The sequence below is a fragment of the Arvicola amphibius genome, chromosome 5, assembly GCF_903992535.2.
Source record: "Arvicola amphibius chromosome 5, mArvAmp1.2, whole genome shotgun sequence".
NCBI classification, from domain to species: Eukaryota; Metazoa; Chordata; class Mammalia; order Rodentia; family Cricetidae; genus Arvicola; species Arvicola amphibius.
The window spans coordinates 138,494,339-138,518,523 of NC_052051.1; the positions used below are offsets into that span (position 1 = coordinate 138,494,339).

A 24,185-nucleotide genomic window follows, 5' to 3' on the forward strand; every position below is an offset into this window, starting at 1 on the left:
GGACCACACCTTTTATTGCAGCCTATATAAAGGACAAGGAAGGAGAAAGCTCTATCTATCTATCTATCTATCTATCTATCTATCTATCTATCTATCTATCTATCTATCAGTCTATCTATCTATCATCTATCTATCTCTATCTATCTATCTATCTATCATCTATCTATATCTATCTATCAATCTATCTATCTATCATCTATCTATATCTATCTATCTATCATCTATCTATATCTATCTATTTATCTATCTATCAATCTATCTATCATCTATCTATATCTATCTATCTATCTATCATCTACCTATCTATCTATCATCTATCTATCTATATCTATCTATCATCTATCTATCTATCTATCTATCTATCTATATCTATCTATCTATCTATCTATCAATCTATCTATATCTATCTATCTATCAATCTATCTATCATCTATCAATCTATCTATCATCTATCTATCTATCTATCTATCCATCCATCCCTCCCTCTCTCTCTCTCTCTCTCTCTCTCTCTCTCTCTCTCTCTCTCTCTCTCTCTCTCTCTCTCTCTCTCGGCCTGCTCTTGCTCTCACTAGCAAGTTCATTCCTTTACTTGCCTTACAGCCTACTTCTTCGAGCATCCAGTGTATACTGAAGACATTCAGCCTCATGGACTGAACCTCTTTGACCTTTCCATTGGTAGACAGTCATTGTTGGACTAGTTGAACCATAGCCTGTAAGTCTTCTTTAGAAAGAAGAGAGATTTATTCTCTAAGTTCTGTTCTTCTAGAGAATCTTGACTAATACAGCTTCTAACAAAGAAAATTACATTTACATGTTAAATCTCTCGGAATTCTCTCAGCTTTATTCCTTTTTTGGTTTCTCAACAAGACAAACAAAATATAGATGTCATCATTTTCAGATTCAAACAGTGAGGCACAGAAAAATAAAATAAATTATAAGAGGTAGCAAAAGAACTCTTCATAATCAACCTTAATGGTACTGCTATTTCCCTTGATAAAGAATAGAATATAGTCAGACTCTGGTGCTAAACCCACAGTTCATCACAGGGACAGAGGGCATTCTCATCATCCAAGAGATTCAGACTTGTACTGTTTGTTTTAAATAAAGACACAATAACTCCTATTTATCAAAGAGATTTTTCTTCACCTCAAGAAACCGTATGCTTTTAGTTGTTTAACCCACACACCACAAGACATGCCTTCATGGTCAAAATAAGAGCTATTCACAACATAGTGAGCATTCATCTTGCAAAGAGCATGAACAAGTTCTGCATGAGTCAACAGTGTGAGTGACGCTCACAACTATACTCATGGCGGGTGCAGTGCGTGATGCCTCATGTAAGTTCAAACAGGAACAATTCCAAGTTGTGTTAGGCATCGATATAGTCTCTCTCTCCCACCCCATGTGTGTATGTATGTGTGTATATGTATGTGTATTTGTGTGTGTATGTGTGTGTGTTTGATGTATGCAACTTCATGCACACGTGATGGAGGCCAGAACAAAACCTCCAATGTTGTGCCCCAGGAGACACCTATCTTGCTTTACAGACAGGGTGTCTTAATTGGCACAGAGAGAGGCTGATTTGGCTAGGACTCCTGGCCAGGAACCTCAAGAATGTACCTGCTTCTATCTCTTTACCCAGAATTTTAACATAGGTTCTAGACACCAACCACAGGTCCTCCCTGAACAGAGAGTTCTCGACAGAAAAAAAAAATGGCTAAGAAATATCTCAAAAATGTTCATTGTGCCTAGTAATTAGAGAAATGGCAAGTCAAAACAACTTTGAAATTTTATTTTGCTGGGTCAGGACAGCAGAGGCCAACAAAACAACCAACAGCAAATGCTGGAGGGAATTGGGGAAAAGGGACTCCTCATTCACTGTTGGTGGAACTGCAAACTGACCCATCCACTGTGGAGAATTCTCAAAAGGCTAAACACAGATCTACCATATGATCCAGCTATTCAGCTCCTTGGCACTCTACAGCATACTCTCTAGGTACTTGCTCGGCCATATTCATAGCTATTCTATTCATAATAGCTAAGAAATGGAAACAGCCTACATGTCCTTCAGCTGAATAACAGTTAATGAAAATGTAGTACATATGCACCATGGAATGCTATTCAGCTGTAAAGAAAAGTGAGATTCTGACATTTCCAGGCAAATGAGGGGAACTAGAAAAGATCAAAAACAAACGCTGGGTTTTCTTTCTCATCTGAGGTTACCAGCTCCAGATCTTCCGCTATGAGTAGATCCTGGAATAATCATAAAAACCAGGGAAAAAAAACTGGACCATTGTTGGGGTAGGTGTGGGGGATCAGTAGAGAGTGGAGTAGCAGGGGCCAGGTGATCTGATGGGGAAAATGGGGGCTCTACGGAGAGGTGAGAGAAATCCAAACAGGAGGGGGGGTTAAATAACTGTAAAGTTGTCAAGAAGGTGTTACAAGAAACAATACTGTTAACGTTCTGTACAAAAAAAAAATACTTACATTACCATAAGTGAGTGTATAAATATGAATATACAGTTCAAAGGAAAATTTCCCATCTGGGTTGACAATGTTTCTCCACAACCCAAAGACCGCCTAACAAAAACCCCAACACCAGATGAGAAGCCCTCTTTTGAGTTATTGGTCAGGGTTATTCAAAAGACTCCTAAAATATTATATGAGGTATTGTTGCCTGCTTGTAATTGGAGAGCCTATCAGAGAGCTTATCCCTGAATTAAAAAATGATTCTCATGATTCTCTCAGCAACCGCTAATTGCCTATAGCTTTTCAACTATGGGTGGAGCTTTGTGAATCTTTCCTCGTCCATGTTGGCATGGCATCTGGTGTTGTCTTTATGCAGGTTTTGTATAGGCAGCTGTATTGCTGGTATTTCATATCTGCAACTTGCTTGCCATGTTTAGAAGAAACTATCTACTGACGTGTACACTGGCTCTTACAGTCTTAGACAGGAGGGTTGCCTCATAGATACTAGTTAGGGTTTGGCAGCCCACGTTCACTAATTCTCTGAATTTTGACCAATTGTCTTTGTAATGGTCTCCATCTGCTGCAAAAGAAGCTTCTTTGATGAGGGATGAGAGTTACAATTACCTGTAGGTATAGGATTACTATTTAGAATTCAGTGGAGAATTTATTGGTTTAATAAAATGGCAGTATTCTCCTTTTAGGGTCTATTACAGGTCCTTGGCTGAATTTATGATATCAGGTGTGAATCCCCTCCCATTGATAACATGTAGTTGTCTGGGTTTAAAGCACCGGGCGTGAATTCTCCCCCATTGACAACACATAGTTGATTGGGCTTACAATGCCAGGCATGAATTCCCTCCCACTGACAACATGTGGTTGGCTGGGTTTACAGTACCAGACATGAATTCCCTCCCATCAACAACATGTGGTTGATAGGGGTTACAGTACCAGGTGTGAATTCGCACCTGAAGTCCATATAGGCAGCTGTTACTCCTGAGATAAAAGTACCACTATTGCACCACTGGGCATATCTCCCGAGGCCAGGTATTTTTGAGGTTCATGAACATTACACCTGGGTAGGACTATTGATTTCTTTTATCCATTGGCGGCTTGTAGAGCACCTTTGGTTGAAAGCTCGTCTTCATGGAGAAGACCTTAAGGTCATTTCCAGCTCAATTCTTCTAAGACGGTGGTGCTTATTCTGTGGGTTATGACCTCTTTGGGGGTCAAACGACACTTTCAAGGCAGTCACCCAAGACCTTCAGAAAACAGATATCCACATTATGATTCATAACAGTAGCAAAATTGCAGTCATGAAGCAGCAATGAAAATAATTTTATGGTTGGGTGTAGGAAGATAAGCCCTACAAGGCTGAGAGATGAGCCAACCTGGAGTCTGCCTGAGCACCTAGTAACAGGCTCTGTCAAAGGTCCTGATTGTGCCTAGCCAATGAGGGGCAACCACACAATGTCAACTAATTGGACCGCAGCCTGGGTGCTGGGATGAGGGTATATAAGGTTTTCCCCATTGCTGAATAAAGGAGTCTGCTGTTTGCCTTTTACCTGACTCTCAATGTCTATGCTGTTGACATTACACCTTCTTACCCCCTCCCCTGAGGAAGTCATTGGGACCCTGCAACAGTTGTTATCACCAGAACATGAGGAAGTATAGTAAAAGGTCACAATATTAGAAAGGTTGAGAACATGTGTTCTAAGCCCTGTATCTGAATAATACTGTTTTACCTTCAAGTTCTCGGAAACAACTAAGGACAAAGGCAAAGTCTTGTATTGGTTTAGGAGTCTCTTGGACTCCCTTGACCAACAATTTGAAAATAGGCTTCCCATGCCTAACACTGTATTTCTGTTAGATGGCCTATGGCTCTTGGGTAAAACATATATTATCCCATGTGATGTAACTCTATTCATGTGTGTATGTGTGTAAATTTATATATCCATATATAAATATATATTTAAATTTACAAAATAATGTTTCCCTGGGGGCTGGAGAAATGGCTCAGAGGTTAAGAGCATTGTCTGCTCTTCCAAAGGTCCTGAGTTCAATTCCCAGCAACCACATGGTGGCTCACAGCCATCTGTAATGAAGTCTGGTGCTCTCTTCTGACCTGCAGGCATACAGACAGACAGAATATTGTATACATAATAAATAATAAAATAATAATAATGTTTCCCGGTGACTTTTTCATCTAATACATTCTGTTCATATTCTTTCTCCCCACCCCAGTCCTCTCCCAGATCTTACTCACCTCCCTCCCACCCAACTTCATGTTCTCCCTCCCTCCCTCCCTCCATCTTTCTCTCTTCCTTTCCCCTCCCCTCACCTCTCCAGGATTATGTCAGCATTCCTGGATTTGCCTGTGACCAATGGAATGATGTTGTTCAGAGAGGGTTCGGGACTTGGACAATGTCATCCCCCTGATCACGAACAGAGCCAGGACTCCTGATCTAATCTGGTTCCTACTTACTACATAGCAAATCTCTCCACCCTCCCACCCCTGCACCATGACCTATAAGACCTCAATGGACTGGGAAGGAAAGGGTTAACCAGTAGCCACCTCTCCATCAAACAGCTGGTGCTCCTCTTCCAGAAGGAATCACGCTCATGAATCCCTGAGCAAGGCAATCCTAGTTCTTCCACATGGGTCAGGGAATTTGGGACATGGGACCCTGGGTTGAACAAAGGTCTGGTCCATAGACAGCCCATAAAGTAGCCTCTGAGCCTGCACCAAAGCTGACTGACCTTGTCATCTGAGAGTGAGCTGGCAGCGTGGGAGTCAGCAGGCAGACAAGAAAATGGAGCAGGATAGGGAGTAGAGGAGGAAAGATATTAACAGTTTCTATTTTTTACTATGAAAAGAGATTTTTTGACAGGTTAAGTAAAAGAATTTTAATATATTAGCACACAGGGGGGAACCAGCTTTCCTAATGCAACCCTTCCCTGCTCTGGGTGCTTCTTGGTGAGAAAATGGCTCACTCTTCACCCTGGCCTTTCTCTCCACCAAGCAGCTTAAAAACAGATTTCTTCCTCTTTTTTTTTCCTATTCAAACAACCAAGATATGGCTTATGGGGCTTTCAAGTTACACAATGAATGTAGATGCCAGACATACACACATACACGCACACACACACACACAAACACACACAAACACACACATGCACAAACACACGAACACGCGCGCGCACACACACACACACACCATTACATATCCTTACTCATACTGCTTCCAGAACACTCTACTTTTGCCACTTTGGGAGATGCTGATAACACACTTTTCTTCAGGGCACCCATGCAAGTATATAAATTAAGATGCTCAGCCGTATCTTCGTTGTGTGGAAACTGGTTCTAAACCCAAGAGTAAGTCTGTCTGTCTGTATTTATTTATTCATTCATTCATTTATTCATTTATACATTTATTTATTCTTCTCTAATACAATGTACCCCAACCACAGTTTCCTCTCCCTCCACTTCTCACAGCTCCCTGCCCCACCCCACCTCCCCTCTCCCCAGATACTCCCCTTGTTTCCCTTCGGCAAAGAGCAGTCCTCCCAGGGACATCAACCCAACATGGCATAACGAGTTACAGTAGGACTAGGCACAAACCCTCAGATCGAGACTGAACAAGTCAACCCAGCAGGAGGAAAAGGGGTTCCAAGAACAAGCCGGAGAGTCAAAGCACTCAGGAGGCAGAGGCAAGTGGATCTTTGAGGCCAGGCCAGTCTCCAGAGTGAGTTCTACAGGGCCTTTTTCTAACGTGTAGTAGAAGTTCATTCAGAACAGATTGGACTAAACCATTCCACTTTAGAAATTTACTATTTAGATTCCTCCTTCCATCCTACCTTTGTCTTGTTTGTATCCACTTATGAGAATTAACTCGAATAAACGTAAAGACACCCGGCATGTTAAGCTAGAGGACAAATGATATAACCTTTTAGATCAAAAGCTATTGCCCTACTTCAAAATTTCACGTCGCCTATGATCAGGTAATTTGACTCTCTGAAGAGACAGACCCTCTGGAATAGTCGCACGCATGTGCAAATGTTCGTATACAGGGAATATATAGTGGCAAAATAAAACAAACAGAAAAATAGCTTTAACAAGTAAGCATAGTTTTCTGAGCAATGACACACTTCTCTAAGAAGAAATAACGTGAAGTCAGTAAAAGTGGTGATGTTAACACAGAAAGCCAAGCAAAAACTGGCTGTTGAAAGAGGATGCCAAGGATATAAGCATTACAGAAGTCTGTATGTCAACATCAGGGAAGGTCTGGCAAGATAAGCATGTTCATACATGGAAACACATGTGACATAAATGCCAGTTGCTTATCAATGTTATCTAATTTTTTTCATTAAACAAATTATTGGTGCCTCAAAAATCATTAAAAAATTAAAGAAAAAACTAAGATCATTCTGACCATTAGGATGCCCACTCCCACTATGGCAGAACCACTCACTACCATATCCTGAATGGGTACCACCAGCTCCAAGCATGCAGCTAACACTGGAGATCCCTAGTGATGGGCCTAAGCTTCCACAACTTATGATATTTTAAAAATACTGGCACAGTTATTGGAAGACACGTCTATTCCACTCTTCTGGTTCATCTTTCCTGGGTAATAAAAGAGGGAGAGTCTGTACTTTATTTGAGGGTTTTTTTATTTTCATGAATTTTTTAAAGCATGGGTATAGGAAGAACACAGACTGGTCTTTAGGCAGCTGTCATTTGATGCCTGAGTCATTGGAGAGTGGCCCAGAGCCCCTTGAACCCCGGGAACCCAGACAACAGCTGGCCAGCAAGCAGGACTCTGCAGCCCGGAGGCTGGGACCTGGGGCTCCCCCTCAGCAAAGGCTGAGGGGTAGTGTTTGTGAAGGGTTGCCAGACTCATTCGTTTAATCAGAAAGCTCCCAGATGATGCTTGGAGTTTGATATGGATCGGTCCAGCCTCTCAGATCGATCACTAAGTATTGACTGGGTGCTGACTGTTTGCTGGGCTTCGTGCTAGGCATTTGGGGAGATGCGCCATGAACGCTCTGTCCTCCTCAATTAGCACCACAAGCCCGCGGGTAGCAAAACGGGGTGTGTGTGGATGGAGCAATGTGAGCTAGGGAAATGCAGAGAACCTGAGGGCAGCGAGGCCAGGAGGGTTTCCGAAAAGAGTCAGACGAACGCTGGAATCGAGGGCAGGAAACACTGTTTGCTGAAGAAATAGGCGTGTATTAAGGAGGATACTAACTGCTACACACTCAAACACCTTTCTGAGAGAGCAGTGAGGCTACAGGCTGGGCTCCCCTCTCCACGCAGTTGCTCAGGGTCCTAGCTGCCATGGCTCCTACTGTCTTTAATACGTAGCCTCAGCATAACGCCAGCAAATAGAAGGAAGATGGCCTGGGGTCTCAGAAGGATGCTCATGTGGTCCAGGCATGCCAGCAACTTGCATCACTTTTCACAGATATCCTTGGCCTAAAGTAAGCATATGGCCCCACCTAGACAAATAACGGCCCTGGTGGTACCCAGTAGGTCAGCCTCTTCCCTATAACAATTCCCTTAAGGTATCTATGAAAGTTGCCGGAACGGCAGCCACAATAAACAAAGACCTATGAAGAACAGGATGCAAAGTTGCAGGGAAACAATGATGCTGGCACATCCAGCGACTAATGCGGATGAAAGAGACATGAACACCAAGGGTGAGACCAAGACCTCAACCAAGCTTCTAAGTCCTCCCCACACCGTCCTAGGAAGCTCCACCCAGGCTCTTCTTTATGGCCTGGGATCCCCCACTCACAATCATTCACTGTCTCCTGCAGGGCCCCACACCCATCTGTGCTGTAGGCTTGGTCGGGAAGGTCCTAGAGTGTGTGACCCCTTCCTCAACATAACTCAGATGTAAGATAATGTTCATGTGGCTGATACCAATCAAGAAAAGAGCAAGAGGAGTCGGTTGTGGCTGAGGCTCTCGATGAGCCCTCAGCTGCCTTCTGAGATTCCACAGAAAGAGTTCCAGGGATGCGTGGATCCTCCCACGCCAAGGTGGTGAGAGCTGCCTGTGAATATTAACTCTAAGTCCTGCTGTACCCCAAATCAAGAGCACTAATGGGGTGCTTTCTTACAGGTTTCTCTAGCCAGGGCATCATCTTTTGACTTGTGTGTCTGTTTTTCAGTACAGAGGATAGAACTCAGGGCCTTGCACACACCACCACTGAGCCAACCCTTAGTCCTACTTTGTTTACGCTGGTAGCACAGGGAGGGTAGCTCTTAGCAAGTCACCAGAGCCACCAACCAGGCTCTGACACCAGTAAATGTGACAGCACAACCCCTAAGCCCCTCCCCAGATGCAGTATCTTGTGGGTATATATCCTTTCCCTATAGGAAGCTAACATATTATTTAACAAGGTCATGGCAACCTTATAATTCAAAAGTAGGCATGAATTGAGAAGAAGAGGGAAATAAAAGACTTTTGACATAGTTACACAAATACTCCCTAATCTCTCTCTCTCTCTCTCTCTCTCTCTCTCTCTCTCTCTCTCTCTCTCTCTCTCTCTCTCTCTCTCTCTCTCCTGCTCTGTGTGTGTGTATTGTGTGTGCACAGTATACCTCACTATCACATATTACTATATTAATGACATTCACATGGCATTGGTATCCCATAGATACCAATGTCAACCCTTATTTGACAAATTTGATATTTGTATAACATATCAATATGCTAACCACTATTTAAAGACATGTCTTAGTTTGTCTTTTTAATCTTCCCCATCCCCATTTCATGCCTGAGAAAACTGACGCTTAAAGAGTTTGGGCACCTAGCCAAGGACACACTGACTGAAAATGGAAGGGAAAATGAACCCAGCTATGCCTGACAAGACTCTACTTTTAGCCACCACAATCGCCTGCTTCCTGAGTACCCTGTGCTCACAGTCCCTTGGGAATAGCTATTTGTTTGATTAAAAAAAAAATCCTCCTCAGAGCCCAGCCTATCTACCCCTACCACATACATGCATAAAGAGTGATACAGTGATCAGGAGTCCAGATTCACATGCAAGTTTATCCGGCCCTAAACTCCAGCTTCTTCTCTCACTGGCTGTATAGTCTTGGGCCCATCACTTCATTTCTTTGTACCTCATCTGGAAATAACAAAAAGAGATGTCAACATCACATGCTGTCTGAAAAAGCTTAAATAAGCTACTATACCACGAGAACAAAATCAGAAATTCTTTTGCTATTTGATACTAGAACAGGCAGCACTGCCAACTAGATGGACTGAGAGCCACAAACTCATGGGGCGTCCTAGGATGGAGTATGGCATGGCTAGGACTATCCCTCTCACATAATGATGAGAAAGCGTATACTAAGCCTGGATCTGTGTCTCCATACAGGTTGTTATGAGGGAGCCAGCCACAAATCTACCTTGCCTTTCTCTAGCCGATTCAAACATTTTCTGAAAATCTGGTTACAGAATTCCAGATGATGGAAAACCTCACAGCTTTAGATACCCACCTCCTTAAGCAATCATGCGATGCTCAAGACAGGGATTTGGATTTCATTAGAACTAAAGAAACTGGCTTGCTAAACTTCTGCAGTAACCCCTGCCTTCCCAGAGAGGAGTCTCTTTGACAACCCTTTGAACTGCTTTCAGTAAAATGGCACTGTCCACCAGGCATGCTGGGCACTTACAGCCAGGAGAAACTGGCACCCTAGAGCTGGGGTGGTCACCTCTGTCCTCACACATCAGAAGTTGAAGAGAACTGGACAGACAGGTCATCCTTCTTGTACCCCCTCACCCTCCCAGGACGACCTTTAGAAAACATGATCAAATGTTACAAAGACCATGTACATTAAAACTAAATTAGGAAGGAGATATCTCAAGTGTGAAATCTATGTGATTCCCAGAACCTGTAAAAAGATGCTGGCTGTGGCAGTGTGTGCGTGTAATCTCAGCAACTGAGAGGCAGAAATAGATGGATCTATAAGGTTCCCTGGCCTTCTAGTTGAGCCCAATCCATAAACTCTACACACACACACACACACACACACACACACACCACATCACACACTCTTGTGAAAGTCAGCCCTTGGGACAATACTACTCTAATCTGTATGATTTATGATGCTCTCTATATCTTACTGCGCAGCTTTACATAACAGGAATTGAGAGACACAGAGTAGGGAGGCAAGAAGAACTCCACAGGACAATCAGATCATAACTGTGACTCTTCATTGGGCCAAGGTATTGTTTCACCTGCTCTCAATAGTCCCACGATACCTGTCTGTTTAGAAACACTCACAGTAGCACCCCGCTTGCAATCCTCTTTTCACCCTGACTATACAAGAGATAACTCACTTCATTCAGAGAGCATCCTTTGCCTTGTGCTTACGATACGATAGCTTTCAACCATAGGTCATTGGCTACTGTTTGCTGGTTTCCAAGTACCACATATCCTGAGTACCTCCCTGGACCAAATGCCCAAGTGGATATCATTTCTTCTGCAAGGCAGAAGATTCCATGTGCTCAGTAACTGCTAATGGCCATAGGAATGGACTGCAGACATTGGTTTTCCTAAAGGACTTGAGTAAGTGGAGTTTTATTAACGAGGTCTGCCAGATTGATTCAATGTCTCTTTCCTTCCTGGGTAAGACAAACACTTGGCAGACTTATACCAAAAAAATATTTTCAGCCAATGACTATCTCTTAACTAGTATGACTAGCTAAGCATTGGCTTAGGTCCTTCTCTGGAGTCTAAATAAAGTAGTCTTAATTTATTAAGCAAGGAGAGACACTAAGTATGCATATTCTATTACTGCTTTTCCCGTATACTAAGGAACCTGAATTAAGTGATCTATCTTCTTATTATCTTGTGCTATAAATAGGTTCAGGCTGAGTGTATACAAGGTCTAGGAATGAAATAGATGAAAAAAAGTGTCCAGGACCTCTTCACTTTCCCAGTACAGTTCTGTCCACCTGCTATTCCTCTTATTCCTCCTCTCTCTCAAGAGGTGGTTTAGGTACAGTAGCAACTATCACACGGGGCCATAGCCAAAGCTGAGGGCCCACTGACTCGGTAAGTACCACCCTCATCGAGTACCTAGTACCTGTTAGACACTGAAGCTGCAGCTAGAAGGAATATAGCGCTGTCTATGCCTCTCAGACTTTCCAGCAAAGGTCTTGAGAGCTGACACTCAATTCAGCTCCCTCTTAGACATGGATACTGATACCCAGAGAGGAGAAAGGTGGCCTGCAGTCACCTCACCTTAGACATCTGAGCTGGGACAGAAACCCACGTCTGCCAGCAGCAGGCTAGGTGGTATCAGGGCGTGCTGCTCTCTGGTTCCACTTGTTGGGTTTTCCTGGAGGTATGGCAATGGCTAGACAAAAACAGAGACATTGGGAAGCTCCCATTGGAGAACTGTGATGTTCAGGGAGCTTTGGCTTTTGTTTGCTAAGGTAAAGTAGCTCTCCAAGTCCTTTTGGGCTTTCAGGGACATATAAGGAATTTCAAAGACAAAAATGGCCTCTAAATATTTATAGAAATTGCTTGAGAAAAAAAATTTTCTAACATAAGAATATATTCTACTGGAAGAATGTATAATTTAATAAACATTTATCTATAGCTAACATATAAAAATTCTGAGTAAAGAAGCCGTTCAAGAAGTCCCTGGCTTTTAGGATATAGAACAGATGACTATAGTAGAGGCCAGAAGCTTCACTTGTAAAAAATTAAGATTTTTTTACTAACAACTGATAAACAGTGACAAAGGATTTTCTTCTTGCCAACATAGGTTGCAGAAAGGCCTCACTGTAAGCAAAACAGTTAGTAAGAGATGCTACTTAAAGAAATCATGGCCTCGCTTCTAAAGATGGTGTTGCTTCTTAACATCTTTTAAAAATTTGACTTTTCATAATAATGATTTTAGGTTTTGAAATTATAATGCAATTATATCATTCTTCCTTCTCTTTCCTCCCTCCAACTCCTCCCACGCACCATCCTTGCTCTATATTAAACTTGGGTCCTCTTTCTTTAGTTGTTACGTATAGATAGATTATTTTTAAATACATAAATAGAACCTTCTCACTTACACGTGTGTGTGTGTGTGTGTGGTCTCAGACATATGTATACGGTCTCAGGACTGACTACTTGGTATTAGATAACCAATTGGGAAGGGCTCTTTTCTGGGGAAGTGCATATCCCCCACTTTCAGCATTCCCCAGCTACTCTAATTCTTTGTCTAGGGTTGAGGCACCACAAGCTTCCCCCCTTCCATGTTAGCATGTCCATTGATGTCAACCTAAATATTTATCATGCTGTTAGTAATTATTCTAGTTTAGTGAAGGGGAGGTTGTAGGTTCTCCTCCAAGATCTATGATTTCCCTATCAACTAGTAGACTAGGTGTCCAGTACCGGGCATGGTTTCCCTCTTACTGAGCAGACCCAAAGACCAATTAGAGAGCTGTTGGTCACTGACAAGATATGCAAGCCACTACTGCTGGTTATTGTTGTGATTCATTGATTTCACTTCTGGGTAGGACTGGTGTTTGCCTCCCTTCCTTGGAGGCTTGTATGACACCTTCTGATATCATGAAAATCAGTATTTATCAGTTCCAAGATAGGGGCTTCTGGAACCTGTACCCAAAGTGCATAATGTCTTAAGTGATAGGGACTTCCTCCTCTGAGAAGTAACAAAGGACAGCACTAATAGGACATATGTTTGGGAAATCACGAGAACAACCCTAAGTAACAACTCAAAGGAGGGCTTCTCATGCCTGGTGCTGGGATTTTCATTTGACAGTCTATGGCTCTTGGGAGGACCAATGTCAGTCCAGATAGGAGGAGTTTTATCTAATTGATATGTTTATGTATACATAGACTTATTGCATTATATGTGATTTCCATATAGATAGATAATAATATGCTATTTATTACTTTTCCAGACATCCTTAGTGCTGTTCTAACCTCCTACTTCTGTATCCATCTCCTTTCCCTCTGTTTTCCCCATTTCCTCCTTCAGATCATTTGCGTTTTTCTAGTCCCCTCTGTTGCTCCCCACATGGTGCCCTTATACTTTTTCTAAGCTGCCTCTAAGGTTTTTTTTTTTCTAGATTTCCTCTTTTCAGATTCTAAGGAAATTACAGAGTCATAAGGCATGAATTATCCTGAGGTAGGGGTGGGGGAAACTCTTAGAGAAGAGATTGCCCCAGTTCAATTCTTAGCCTCTAGACACCCGTAATTTTTGAAACTTGAGATTTAGAAGTCAAAAAACCAGAGCTAGGTGTAGTGCACACACCTACAATTCCAGTACTTCACGGGCTGATATAAAAAGATTCCAAGAACTAAGCCATCCTGAGCTCTAGAATAAGACAGTGTAATAAAGAATGAGATAAAATATATCATAAAAGCAAACAAACAATAGGGAACAAAAACGGGAAACTCCATCAAAAGAAGAAGCAGTAGCCCCGGCTAGCATTTATTACTCACTTTCTCCCCGGAGAGCCACTGCATCTCACACGGCATTAAACCCCATTACAAGCCTAGGAGTGGGCATTATCACCTCCCTTCGTAAGTTACTCAGTCAGTGAGTGGCATTTGGCTCCACACCAAAGTCCATCTGAGGCTAATGATCATTGCTTGTCCAGCGCGTAGCAATAAATGGCAGAGTGTTTCTGGGAAGCAGTGATGGAAATGAGAAAGGGGCCAAGACTGAAGCAAGGGAAAGGAGAAGGACCAGGCAATAAAGCAATGTTTAATGAGCATGTTACACATGAGGCATGCTGGCAGGTATGTGTTATAAGAACGCCTGCCCAGCACACTGATTCTCCTGCCAGCCCTAACCAGGGTGTGGGCTCAGCTGTTACTTACTTCTCAAGCAAGGAACTGAGGCAACACCTGTGCCTATTCCTTGCCCCTCGCCTTCCATGGCCAGTGACTTCCATATGATTTGCCTTACATACCATCTGAGGATAGTTAGGTGCCTACATACATACATTTACAATAGAAATTATATATAAAGCAGTTAGCATAGCCCCTGGTACATAGCAAGTTGTCAGCCAGTGTTAGTTATCATTATAATATTTGCTTTGCCGGAATATTGAGGTAACAGTGAAATTGCTACCAGAGCCCTCAAATAATTAAATCAAATACAGGGGAGTTAGGTGGGTTTATGGGCAATCGGACTACTGTCTGACCCTATGTATCGTGTGATGTCACATGTCTGCATTTTCCTTCCTGCCAAATTCCATTGTCCTATGTATCCAAGCTTATAGGTCCTTCCAGATCTAAATTTAACAGGCTTTCTGAGAATATATCTCAGGATAAGGTGTCTTTTAGAATAAGACTACACAGTAGAAATATAATATGATCCATATATATATATATAATCTTAGTTTTACTCCAGTATATTCCAACATTACCGTGTCAGCGTGTAATCAATACAAAATTAATAACATGGTTCTTTGTTTTCTTTTGTTCCACTAAACCTTTAATATCTGGTGGTCTATGTTGTACACTCACAGCACACTTCAATTTGGACTCGCTACCGTCTCAGCAGTGCAGATGGTCAGAGAGGACCAGGGACTAGCTCTTTAGACATTCCACCTTGAGAGCAAGCTGGTGCTATCCCTTTAAAAATCAAAATATCTCTGGCATCAATTGTGGGCAGAAGGTGGATCGTCAGAGTGGCAGGTGGTCTTGTGGTCTCTCTGCCCCCAGGGAATTTGGAAAGAAGGAGCCTGTTCTAAGGCCCTGCTAATGATACATTCATAGGGTTCACACCCCAGCACACAAACAGGCTCTGACTAAACTGGCTTCTAAAGAGAACACCTTGGGGTCTGTAATCACCCCGCCCCCACCACCCAGCACCGGGTTCCCAGTCTACATTCTCAGCTGCATCCCAGCACTCCGTCCCTTGTACACGAGCACCACACAGAAGCGCATACTTTCCCTGATAATGGCATGGTTCTGTGGTTCTGAACAGTTTTCTCATTCTTTTCAAGTCTCTTGTGTACCCACTGTGCTCTAAGTGGAATAAGGGATGATCCTGACTGACTTCAAGGGAAACCGAGGAGTACTACACAACACTTACTGGTCCCTTCTGGAGTTTGGATCAGAATCACTGCCCATCTATTCCTGAATGGGAGCATTGATGGCCTCCTATGCCAGGAACTGCCTTTGCTCCTATTTTGTTTGCATTTATTCACTTTATATATATCTTCTCCCTTCTCAGGTATCCATCAGCTGCCTGCGTCCCCACAAAGGCTGAAACAAGAGGACAATTGTGGCAGTCACACATCACGCAGGTGCTTGCAACTTCCAAATTTCTAGAAATGATAGACATCTTCCTTAGCTCGCTCGCTCGCTCTTTCTTTCTTTCTTTCTTTCTTTCTTTCTTTCTTTCTTTCTTTCTTTCTTTCTGCCTGTCTCTGTCTTTCTTTCTTTCTGTCTCTCTCTCTGTCTGTCTGTCTTTCTTTCTTCCTTTCTTCTTTTTTATTTTATTTTTGTCCCAAGGGACAGATTGAAGATCCTTCTGCTCTATTTATATGGAAATCACATACAGGCAAGGAGCAACTCCCTTGGTCCTGACTGAGCTCTCTACCAGAGGGTGGCTAGCTGGGCTTACAAACTAGCAAGAGGCTTACAGCTCCAGGTGCTGCAGTCTGCCCCTGGTCCCTTTCTGAAATGGCTCGGCGACTTTCTCACATCTGCCCAGGAGATATGCCCTGTTGACAAAGCAAGAAAGGGTGCATGACTTGCTTAGACTCCACCAATTACATATAGCCTTTTGAACACATGGTGCCCACTTCCACCATTCATAAGCCTTAAGTACGCAACCCTTGCCCCAATCACGGTTTTTTGCTTCGTCACTGGGCAGATGTGGATGGTGCCTCAAGGCGGTAATTGCTGAGTGGTAAAGGGGAAACCCTGTGTTCATGTGCAGCTATTTTAAGAGTGTGGCTGGGACCGAAGTTACTGGAAGAGAGAAGAGATCCAGAGTTGAGAAAGCGGGAACAGACAGTCTGTGTGTCTCTTTGAAGATAGCTGGTAACAGAAGAAAGGAGAGAAGCAATAGCTTGCTGCTCCCAAGAAAAAGAAAACCTCATTCAAATGCCCAAGTATTGAAGCTGAGCACTAATGAGGAGAAGCAGATGGGTGAAAATTAGACAGAGAAGAGGACCCAGACTCTTCCTCAGGGTGTTTGGCCGGAGTTCAATACTAGGCAGAAGGCTAATTCCATAGTAAGGAGTGGCTGCAGTGGGCAGGGCCATCTAGACTTTCCCAGAGTTTCCCGAGACTATTCTGCTAGGGACCTGGAGTGGTCATCATTGGAAAGAGGACACTGAGGCAGGGGAATCAAGTAACAGTGGTCCTTGCAACTGCAGTGGGATTTTCAGAGCGATCCTGGAGTGTTCAAAACAGATGAGCTGTGGGCTGGACCACCTAGCCCCTCGCCGGGCCCTTACAAGAAGGATTTATCATGGCTGCAAATGAGCTCAGTGTCTGAACCTGTGTCTTCTTCTCACCACTCCCCAACTCTCCCCTTGTGACACCTGCCATAACACCCTCAGCTGCGTGCCAGTCACGCTCCTCCTGTCTCCTAAGATGTGACTGGTCATCTTTACCGTCCCTCCTCCCATGTCTCCGTCTGAAGTTGCCCTCACCCTGGAGTCTTGGGAAGGCTTTTGGGCACAGACCCAGACTCAGAGTTGATAGTGTGTGTTCAAGTCCTTCTTCTAGTTTCGGTTAATCTACCTGAACTCCTGGGACCTCTGACTCTTTTCCTTTCTTTTTTCCTGTTATGCAGAAAGGATATTATTTGGTGATAAGTTGGACTGATTCCAGAAATGCAAACTTGGTTTCTTCCTGGAAGAAAAAAAGTCTGTTTAATCCTCCACTTTGACAAAAATGGAAGGTACATTATCTGAGGGTTTCAGCAGAACGTGAACATGACTGACACCTTTCAACATTCACTCATGCTCATGATTTAAAAATGCAAATGATCTAGGACTGGCGTGTGCTTCGGTGGTAGAGCACTCGCCTAGACTGGTCAAGGTCCCACGGTCCATGACCTACAACAAAAATAAGAATTAAAAATCTTAGCAACCTAAAAACAGTGGAAAAACCACTAACCTAGCGTGAAGGCTGAGTTATTATAGGAAAAGGTTGGCAAGGACTGTGCTCCAGGAAAGACTGTGAGATCTAGCCCCTCTAGCTAAATCTGCTCTGCTAGAATGATAGGCTGGGTATCCTGGATCATAACCTGTTGTTTGAGTCAAGACTGGGTCCATGAGTATCAGAGCCCCATCTTAATATGCTGTGAGGTGACGCTGGTTGGAGCAAGAATGAGAATTACTATTATTATTATTATTATTATTATTATTATTATTGACTATTGACTATCCTGGCCTCTGACTGTGCCATCTAGTCCAAGTTCACTATTGACCCTCTTTCAACTCTCCTCAAGAATGGGAGGCAGGATATGCAACCCATGCTGAGATGTCAATGACCTGGACAATGGTTCTCAGACCCGGTGAGATGCTGGACTCTCCCACTTCAGCACCAAGCTTCTGGAATATCTACAACCGGGTATCTGTAATTTTTTTCCATTTTATTATATCTTTTATTTTTTGGAATTATAAAACAATTACATCATTTCCCACTTTCCTCTCTCCCATATATCCCTCCTTTCTTTCTTTCACATCTATGATAGCTTTTATATATATATATATACACACACACACACACTTCTAAATACATAAATACAAACTGCTCAGTCTGTATAGCATTACCCATATGTATGTTTTCAGGGCTAGCCTTTTGGTATTGGTTAACAAACCTTCTCCCCTACGGGCAATGCTAAGGTACTGCTGGGGTGGCAAGCCTCTGATTCGGGGCACAGGAAACTTCCGGGGAGAGAGAAATATTCAAGAAAGAAGACAAAGCAAAGAAGGCACAGGAAGTTAAAATAGAAAAAATCCTTCCCCCACACAAAGGGCTTGCCAGTATTGGCCCTGGCTGAGCCTCTTAAGCGACACTAAATCTTTTCCTTTCTAATTCCCACCACCCTCCCAAGTTCAAAGCAGCCAGCCAGAAAGGAATAAGCAAGTAGTCTAAACCAATTTTTCCTTGTTAAAAGTGCTCTATAAGGATTGTTTTATTGCTTTATTTGGAGTTTGATTTTTTTTTTCAGCACGCCAAGCAGAAATGAGCATCAGTATTCCACACACCCACAAAGGTGACCTTTGGTATTCTAGGAAAATAGCGTAACAGACTGCTCACATTGGGATAGTGTTCGGTGCTGTTTCTTTCCCTAATAATGAGTCCATATTTCATACCATTCCATGGGAGCATATAAGGGACCCTTCAAGGCCATCCATCCTGCCCAGCACCCCGTGAGGGATCAACAAAGTGTCATTCAAGGGACATCAACTTTGCTATCTGATGAACCTGAGTTTCTCCCTCAAGGTAGCCCCTTTCAACAATAGGACTCTCATTTTACTGGTCCCTCAAATGTAAACCCTGAGTCTCACCTCCATGGTATCACATAACTGAGAAGGATAAAATGAGTCAACAATAAGTGCCACTTCTCTTTATAGAGTCTAAAATCCTACATGTTGACATTTGCCTTTTTTAAGCCATTACTACACACAAAAGCATTTTACGTTTTCACTACCAATACCTGGCATGCTCTTTGGCATCAATCTCATGTGGAGGCTGACTCAGGGGCCATCTTGGCAGGCATTTTCATGTGTCAAAATATTTTCTCCTCGCTATTTGCCAGAGTGTCGGGAGGTCATTATTGATATCCATTAAGGAGAAAACAGTATGATAAATTGGAAGGGGGCCTATACTGTCTAGTTTTATGTCAACTTGACCCAACTAGAGCCATTTTGCCAAAGAGAACCTCAATTTGAAAGGAAAAAAAAAAACAGTAGATTGGCATGTGGGCACACCTGTGATACATTTACTTGATTAGCTTTTGATGTGACAGAGCCTAGCTCACTACAGATGGTGCCACCCATTGGCTGGTGGTCCTGGGTGTTACAAGAAAGCAGACTGAGCAAGCCATGAAGAAGTAGCCAGTAAGCCACATTCTTCAGTGGCCTCTGCTTCAGTGTCTGCCTCCTGATTGCCACCTCGAATTCCTGCCGTGACTTTCCTTGACAAGGGACAGGATTGGAGCACGTGAGATGCAGTAAGTACTTTCCTCCCCAACTTACTGTTGCCACGGTGTCTTATCACGGCAATAGAAACTGCAATTAAGACAGAAATTGATAGCAAATGGGAGGATTTTGCTGGGACAGATCTGGCCACGTGCTTTGGAGAGGACTGTGGAGGTGTTTGGGACTTTGGGTTGAGAAAAGGCATTGGTGCTCAGGCTCAATGGGCGGTTCCGTGGGAGCTTGGAAGATTAGCGTGCTGAGAGCAATGTGAATGCTGAATACCTGGCTTGTGAAAGTTCTCTAAAGGCTCTATCAGGACCATTGATATTTTTAACTAAGAACCACCCATGTGAGACTCTACTGGAACAATGGGTCCTGGTCCTCTGTGGCTGAAGAACCAGTTGCAATCAAGAAGGCAAAACCCTCTGGGAAGTATTTCCTCTGCATCATCAGACAGAAACTGTAGTCCAGAGTTGGGTGAGGTGCCATCTCACACAAGCAGCCAAATTAACAGTGTAAAAGTCACTCCGGTGTTCGGTTTTGAAGGCATCAAGGGGTCATGGAGAGCTGCCGAGGCTTGGCGCTATGTAGCAGGATTGGAGTCCCTGTAGAGAGGCCTTACCACTGTGAAAGTTCAGCCTCAGTTGCGGTAGAAGGGGTCATGGGAGAGAAGTTCAAGCTTGGCACGGCGTGGCAGGGACAGAGGCTGTGAAGAGAGCCCTGGAGTGACTGCTGGTCAAAGCGCAACACAATTGCAGCAGGAGAACCAGAATTTCAGAGTTGCCAGTACCATGGGAGAATCACCAAGGACAGCAGCGGATGTGAAAACTGAGATATCCCGAGCCCAGGAAACCATCTGTTTGTGTTGCAGAGGGCAAACTGGAGAAGCGGAACTAACTATACTGGCCTTGCTAGACTGGAGGATTCTAAGTATGTCCCAGACATCCAACACGGAACTTGGTAATATTGTTGAATTTTTATTTTGCTTTTTGTTTTTACTGTGATTATGCTCTGGTTCTTCCCTCTTTGAGTAAGAAAGTATGCAACTTATTTTTGCTTTACAGGAGTTCACAGTTGAGGGATTTGGGGGTTTCAGAGAGTCGGAAATTTTAGAGAGACTTTAAAAGAGACTGAACTTTAAAAGTCTGAGTTTTTAAAGACTGTGGAACGTTTAAAGTTTTGAATGTGTTTTATATTGTGATGATGATATTAATATGACATATTGGGGACAAAGGGAAAGGAAAGGTTACAGCTGAACAAACAGTGATGTGTTTGAGTGTCAAGCTGACAAGGGGTCACTTGTGCTGGCTTGTTTCATGTCAACTTGACATGAGCTGGAGTCATTTTGCAAAAGGAAACTTCAATTGAGAAAATATCCCCACTAGACTAGCCTGTGCACAAGCCTGTGATGCAATTTCCTGACTGACGATGGATGTGTAAAGGCCCAGTGTACAGTGGGCAGTGCCCTTCCTGGGCTGGTGGTCCTGGGTGCTGTAAGAAAGCCAACTGATGCAAGCCACAAGAAAAAATACAGGAAGGATCACTTTCCCATTGCCTCTGATTAAGTTTTCTGCTTCCAGGCTCCTGCCTTGAATTCTTGCCCTGAGTTCCCTTTAGTATGGATGGACTGTGACCAGGGCATGTGGGATGAGATAAACCATTTCCTCTCCAAGTTGCTTTTGGGGCTTTATCACGGTAATAGTCTGAGTCGTTCTGCCTACATAGGTATTACAAAGGTCAAATGGAATTGCTTATGGTAGAAATTCTCAATTAGTTATTGTGCTTTGCACAAACATTTGACAACATCTGGAGTTACTTTTTAATACATGTATAAGTGCACGCCTGTATGTTTGTAATGTATGTGTATGGTATGTATATGTATGCTCTTGTATATTTACGCATGTTGTGAATACAGGGAATGTATGAAATCAAAGGATAGCCTTGCATGCTAGTCTTTACCATTCACCTTGCTTGAGGAAGTGCACTTGATGTTCACCCCCCTATAAGACAGGATAGCTGGTCCATGGACTTCTGAGGATTACCCTGTTTCTACTTCCCATCTCAGTAGAGACTGGATGCCCACGATTCCATCCATCACCCAAAGCACAGTGGTGGGCACATACAGAACTCTACAGGTACCTGCTGAAGGAGGAATTATGGTTCCCAAGGCAAGTTAAAGGCATCTGTAAAGCAACCAAGCAAGAGCAAAGTAAAGACGGCAGAGCTAGATGGAGGAGGATGAACGTGACCTACTACATAGTGAGCCTCTTCTGTGCCGACATCAGCTTTTGGCACAATGCTGTCTTTCTGGTACATGTTTCTGGTGATATCTGACCCATTCCTTGGAACATACACAGTGTGCCACAATGAGAGATTAGCAGGAGATCTGTTCTCCAGAATCAAATCCAACTTTCTTAGGTTTGGCCCAGCAGCCGCTGATAGTCACTGATGAAAGGCTTTTCTCCAATGCACAGCATCCCTTTTTTTTGCTCCCAGACGTCTTTCTTGAAGGCAGCTTTAAGCCATAGCAACCCTCTATCCCAGCTGCCTATAGAGGGTCTCTTGTCAAGGGACTCTTGAAAATTACAAGGTCGGCCTCAGCTTCCACGGACTGTGAAATCCATATCCAGCAACATGCCAGGGCCAGGATCTGCCTCTGAGGTCAGGGGAAGCTGACCTGCAGTTTAGGAGGTGACAACCATGCTCCCTTCTCCTGTGCAGGGGATTCTTGGGAGCCCCTGGAGCACAGGACTTCCTGAAATCACTCTCTAGTGGTGTATTCTAGGACATGGCCACCTCGAGTTATGCTTTGTTTTTTTTTTTTTCCAGAAAAATACTGAGCTTTTGTCTAAATGAGATTCAAGCCAACTTAAAAGGTGAAATGTGCATTTTTTTTCTTTCCCAAAGTCATCAATGTGACAGCCGGTTGCACACACTGAGATATATACAGTGCATGCTTTTGTTTTGAAGTGGGGGTGGAAGGCATTGAGTAGCGGAAAAGAGGGAAGGAAGGGACACCAAGGAAGCAGAAAGAAGAGGGAGAGAAAGAGGAACAATGAGGAAGAAAGGGCGTTCATTTGGAAGGTATTTTTTTTTTTTATTAAATTCCGACACCGGGAAGCTCTGTGTACATGGCTGCCCATTCTCTCTTGCTGAAGCCTGAAGGCAAACCGAGATGCTGTGTCAATTACAAAGAAAATCAATGAAGATGCTGTTTGGGAGTCCTTTCGCCATTCTGCACGGATGGTATCCTTCACTCTCCAGCACTGATTCATTTACTTTCATCCTCTCTGGGGGCGGCTGACATATTGCTGCGGCGAAGAATCGGAACGGAAATCACCTTTATTTCTTACCTTAACTTGTCTCTCTGAACAATTTGCTAAAGGAATGTCACATGACCTAGTTGGGACTACAGGACAGAAGGGCAAGACCTCACTAGGCCAGCCTTAGGTACTTCCCTCTACCAGCCTGGCTTCTGCCTAGCCCCAGATGCCCCACACCCATGAAGCTTCCAGAGTGGAGAACATCCATGAATTTCCACACTTGTTTTTCTCTCTCTCATATTTGTCCAACCCTAAACTAGTACCTGCTCCAGGGCGAGCAACTTCCTAAGTCAACAGTTTTAAGAACAGAAACTTCTAGAAAGGTAAAAACCAGCTCCAATGCAGCAGTGTTGAGAGAGGAACTCCAGAAGAACACTCCTGAGCTTGTCCTGCCATCCCTAAACTCAAGGAAAAGGAATGCAAATGAAGACAGCTTATTAAAAAAAAAAACCTCAGCAACTGGAACTGAAATTACACAAAATTGAAATGATTGAATAACACACACAAAAAAAACCCAAAGACTTCTGTATTAATTCCCCAATATGGTGAAATGAATAATGTCTGTTAAAGATGCTACAGGATTACTGAATTGAAGAATGCAGCCACCTGCTTGTGAGGCTGACACCCTTCCAATGCCGAGTTGTATATTAGACAAAGTAATTCCCTTCTCCTTTGGTCCCCTGGTTGACTTCAAGTATTTCTAAGAAGATAAAAACCTTCAGCCCCTGTGTTAGTTTCCCATCAGCTCTTCAGCAATTTGACACAAGTCAGCTTAAAATAATAGAAACTTATTCTGCTGCAGTTCTGGGGCGCCCGAAGTCTAGATGGGTCAACAGAACTGAAGTCTTTATGGAACCTCTTGGAAATCTTATTCCTTGCTTTTTCTCTTTTCTAGGGGCTGCTGATATCTTTGCTTCAGAAGCTTCTTCCATTTTAAAGAAACACAAGACACCCTGGGCCTCCCGTCCTCCCCCTCCCAGCGTCTTCCTTCCTTCCCTATTCTCTTTCCTCCTTTCTGGCTCTTTCTTTTGTTACATCCCCTTCTCTGGCCTGACTGTCTCATGAGAAACTGGCGTTTGCACTGGGCGCCCCCACTCTCCCAACTTCCAAAGTCTTTAACCGCACCTGTAAACTCATCCTTTCTGATCTAAGGAAACGGGGACACTAAGCGGATCACAGCCTGGAAACCAGGGGAGGCATTTTCTGGTCCATCACATCCCTTGACTTTTTA

At 43.4% G+C, this 24,185-nt stretch overlaps 1 long non-coding RNA gene across 4 annotated transcripts in view; it reads right to left on the bottom strand.

Annotated features, from left to right (window-relative positions):
* Nucleotides 1-24,185, bottom strand: part of LOC119814702 — a 58,591-nt gene that overhangs the window by 9,367 nt on the left and 25,039 nt on the right. The window contains exon 4 of one of the 4 annotated variants that reach the window (XR_005285450.1): nt 1,721-3,728. The exons of 1 other annotated variant lie outside the window; for it this stretch is intronic. This is a non-coding gene — a long non-coding RNA (uncharacterized LOC119814702). Of the gene's footprint in view, nt 1-1,720; nt 3,729-9,544; nt 9,607-22,778; nt 22,943-24,185 lie in introns of those variants that run through there. 2 more of the 4 variants (XR_005285453.1, XR_005285451.1) reach the window with 2 other exon arrangements.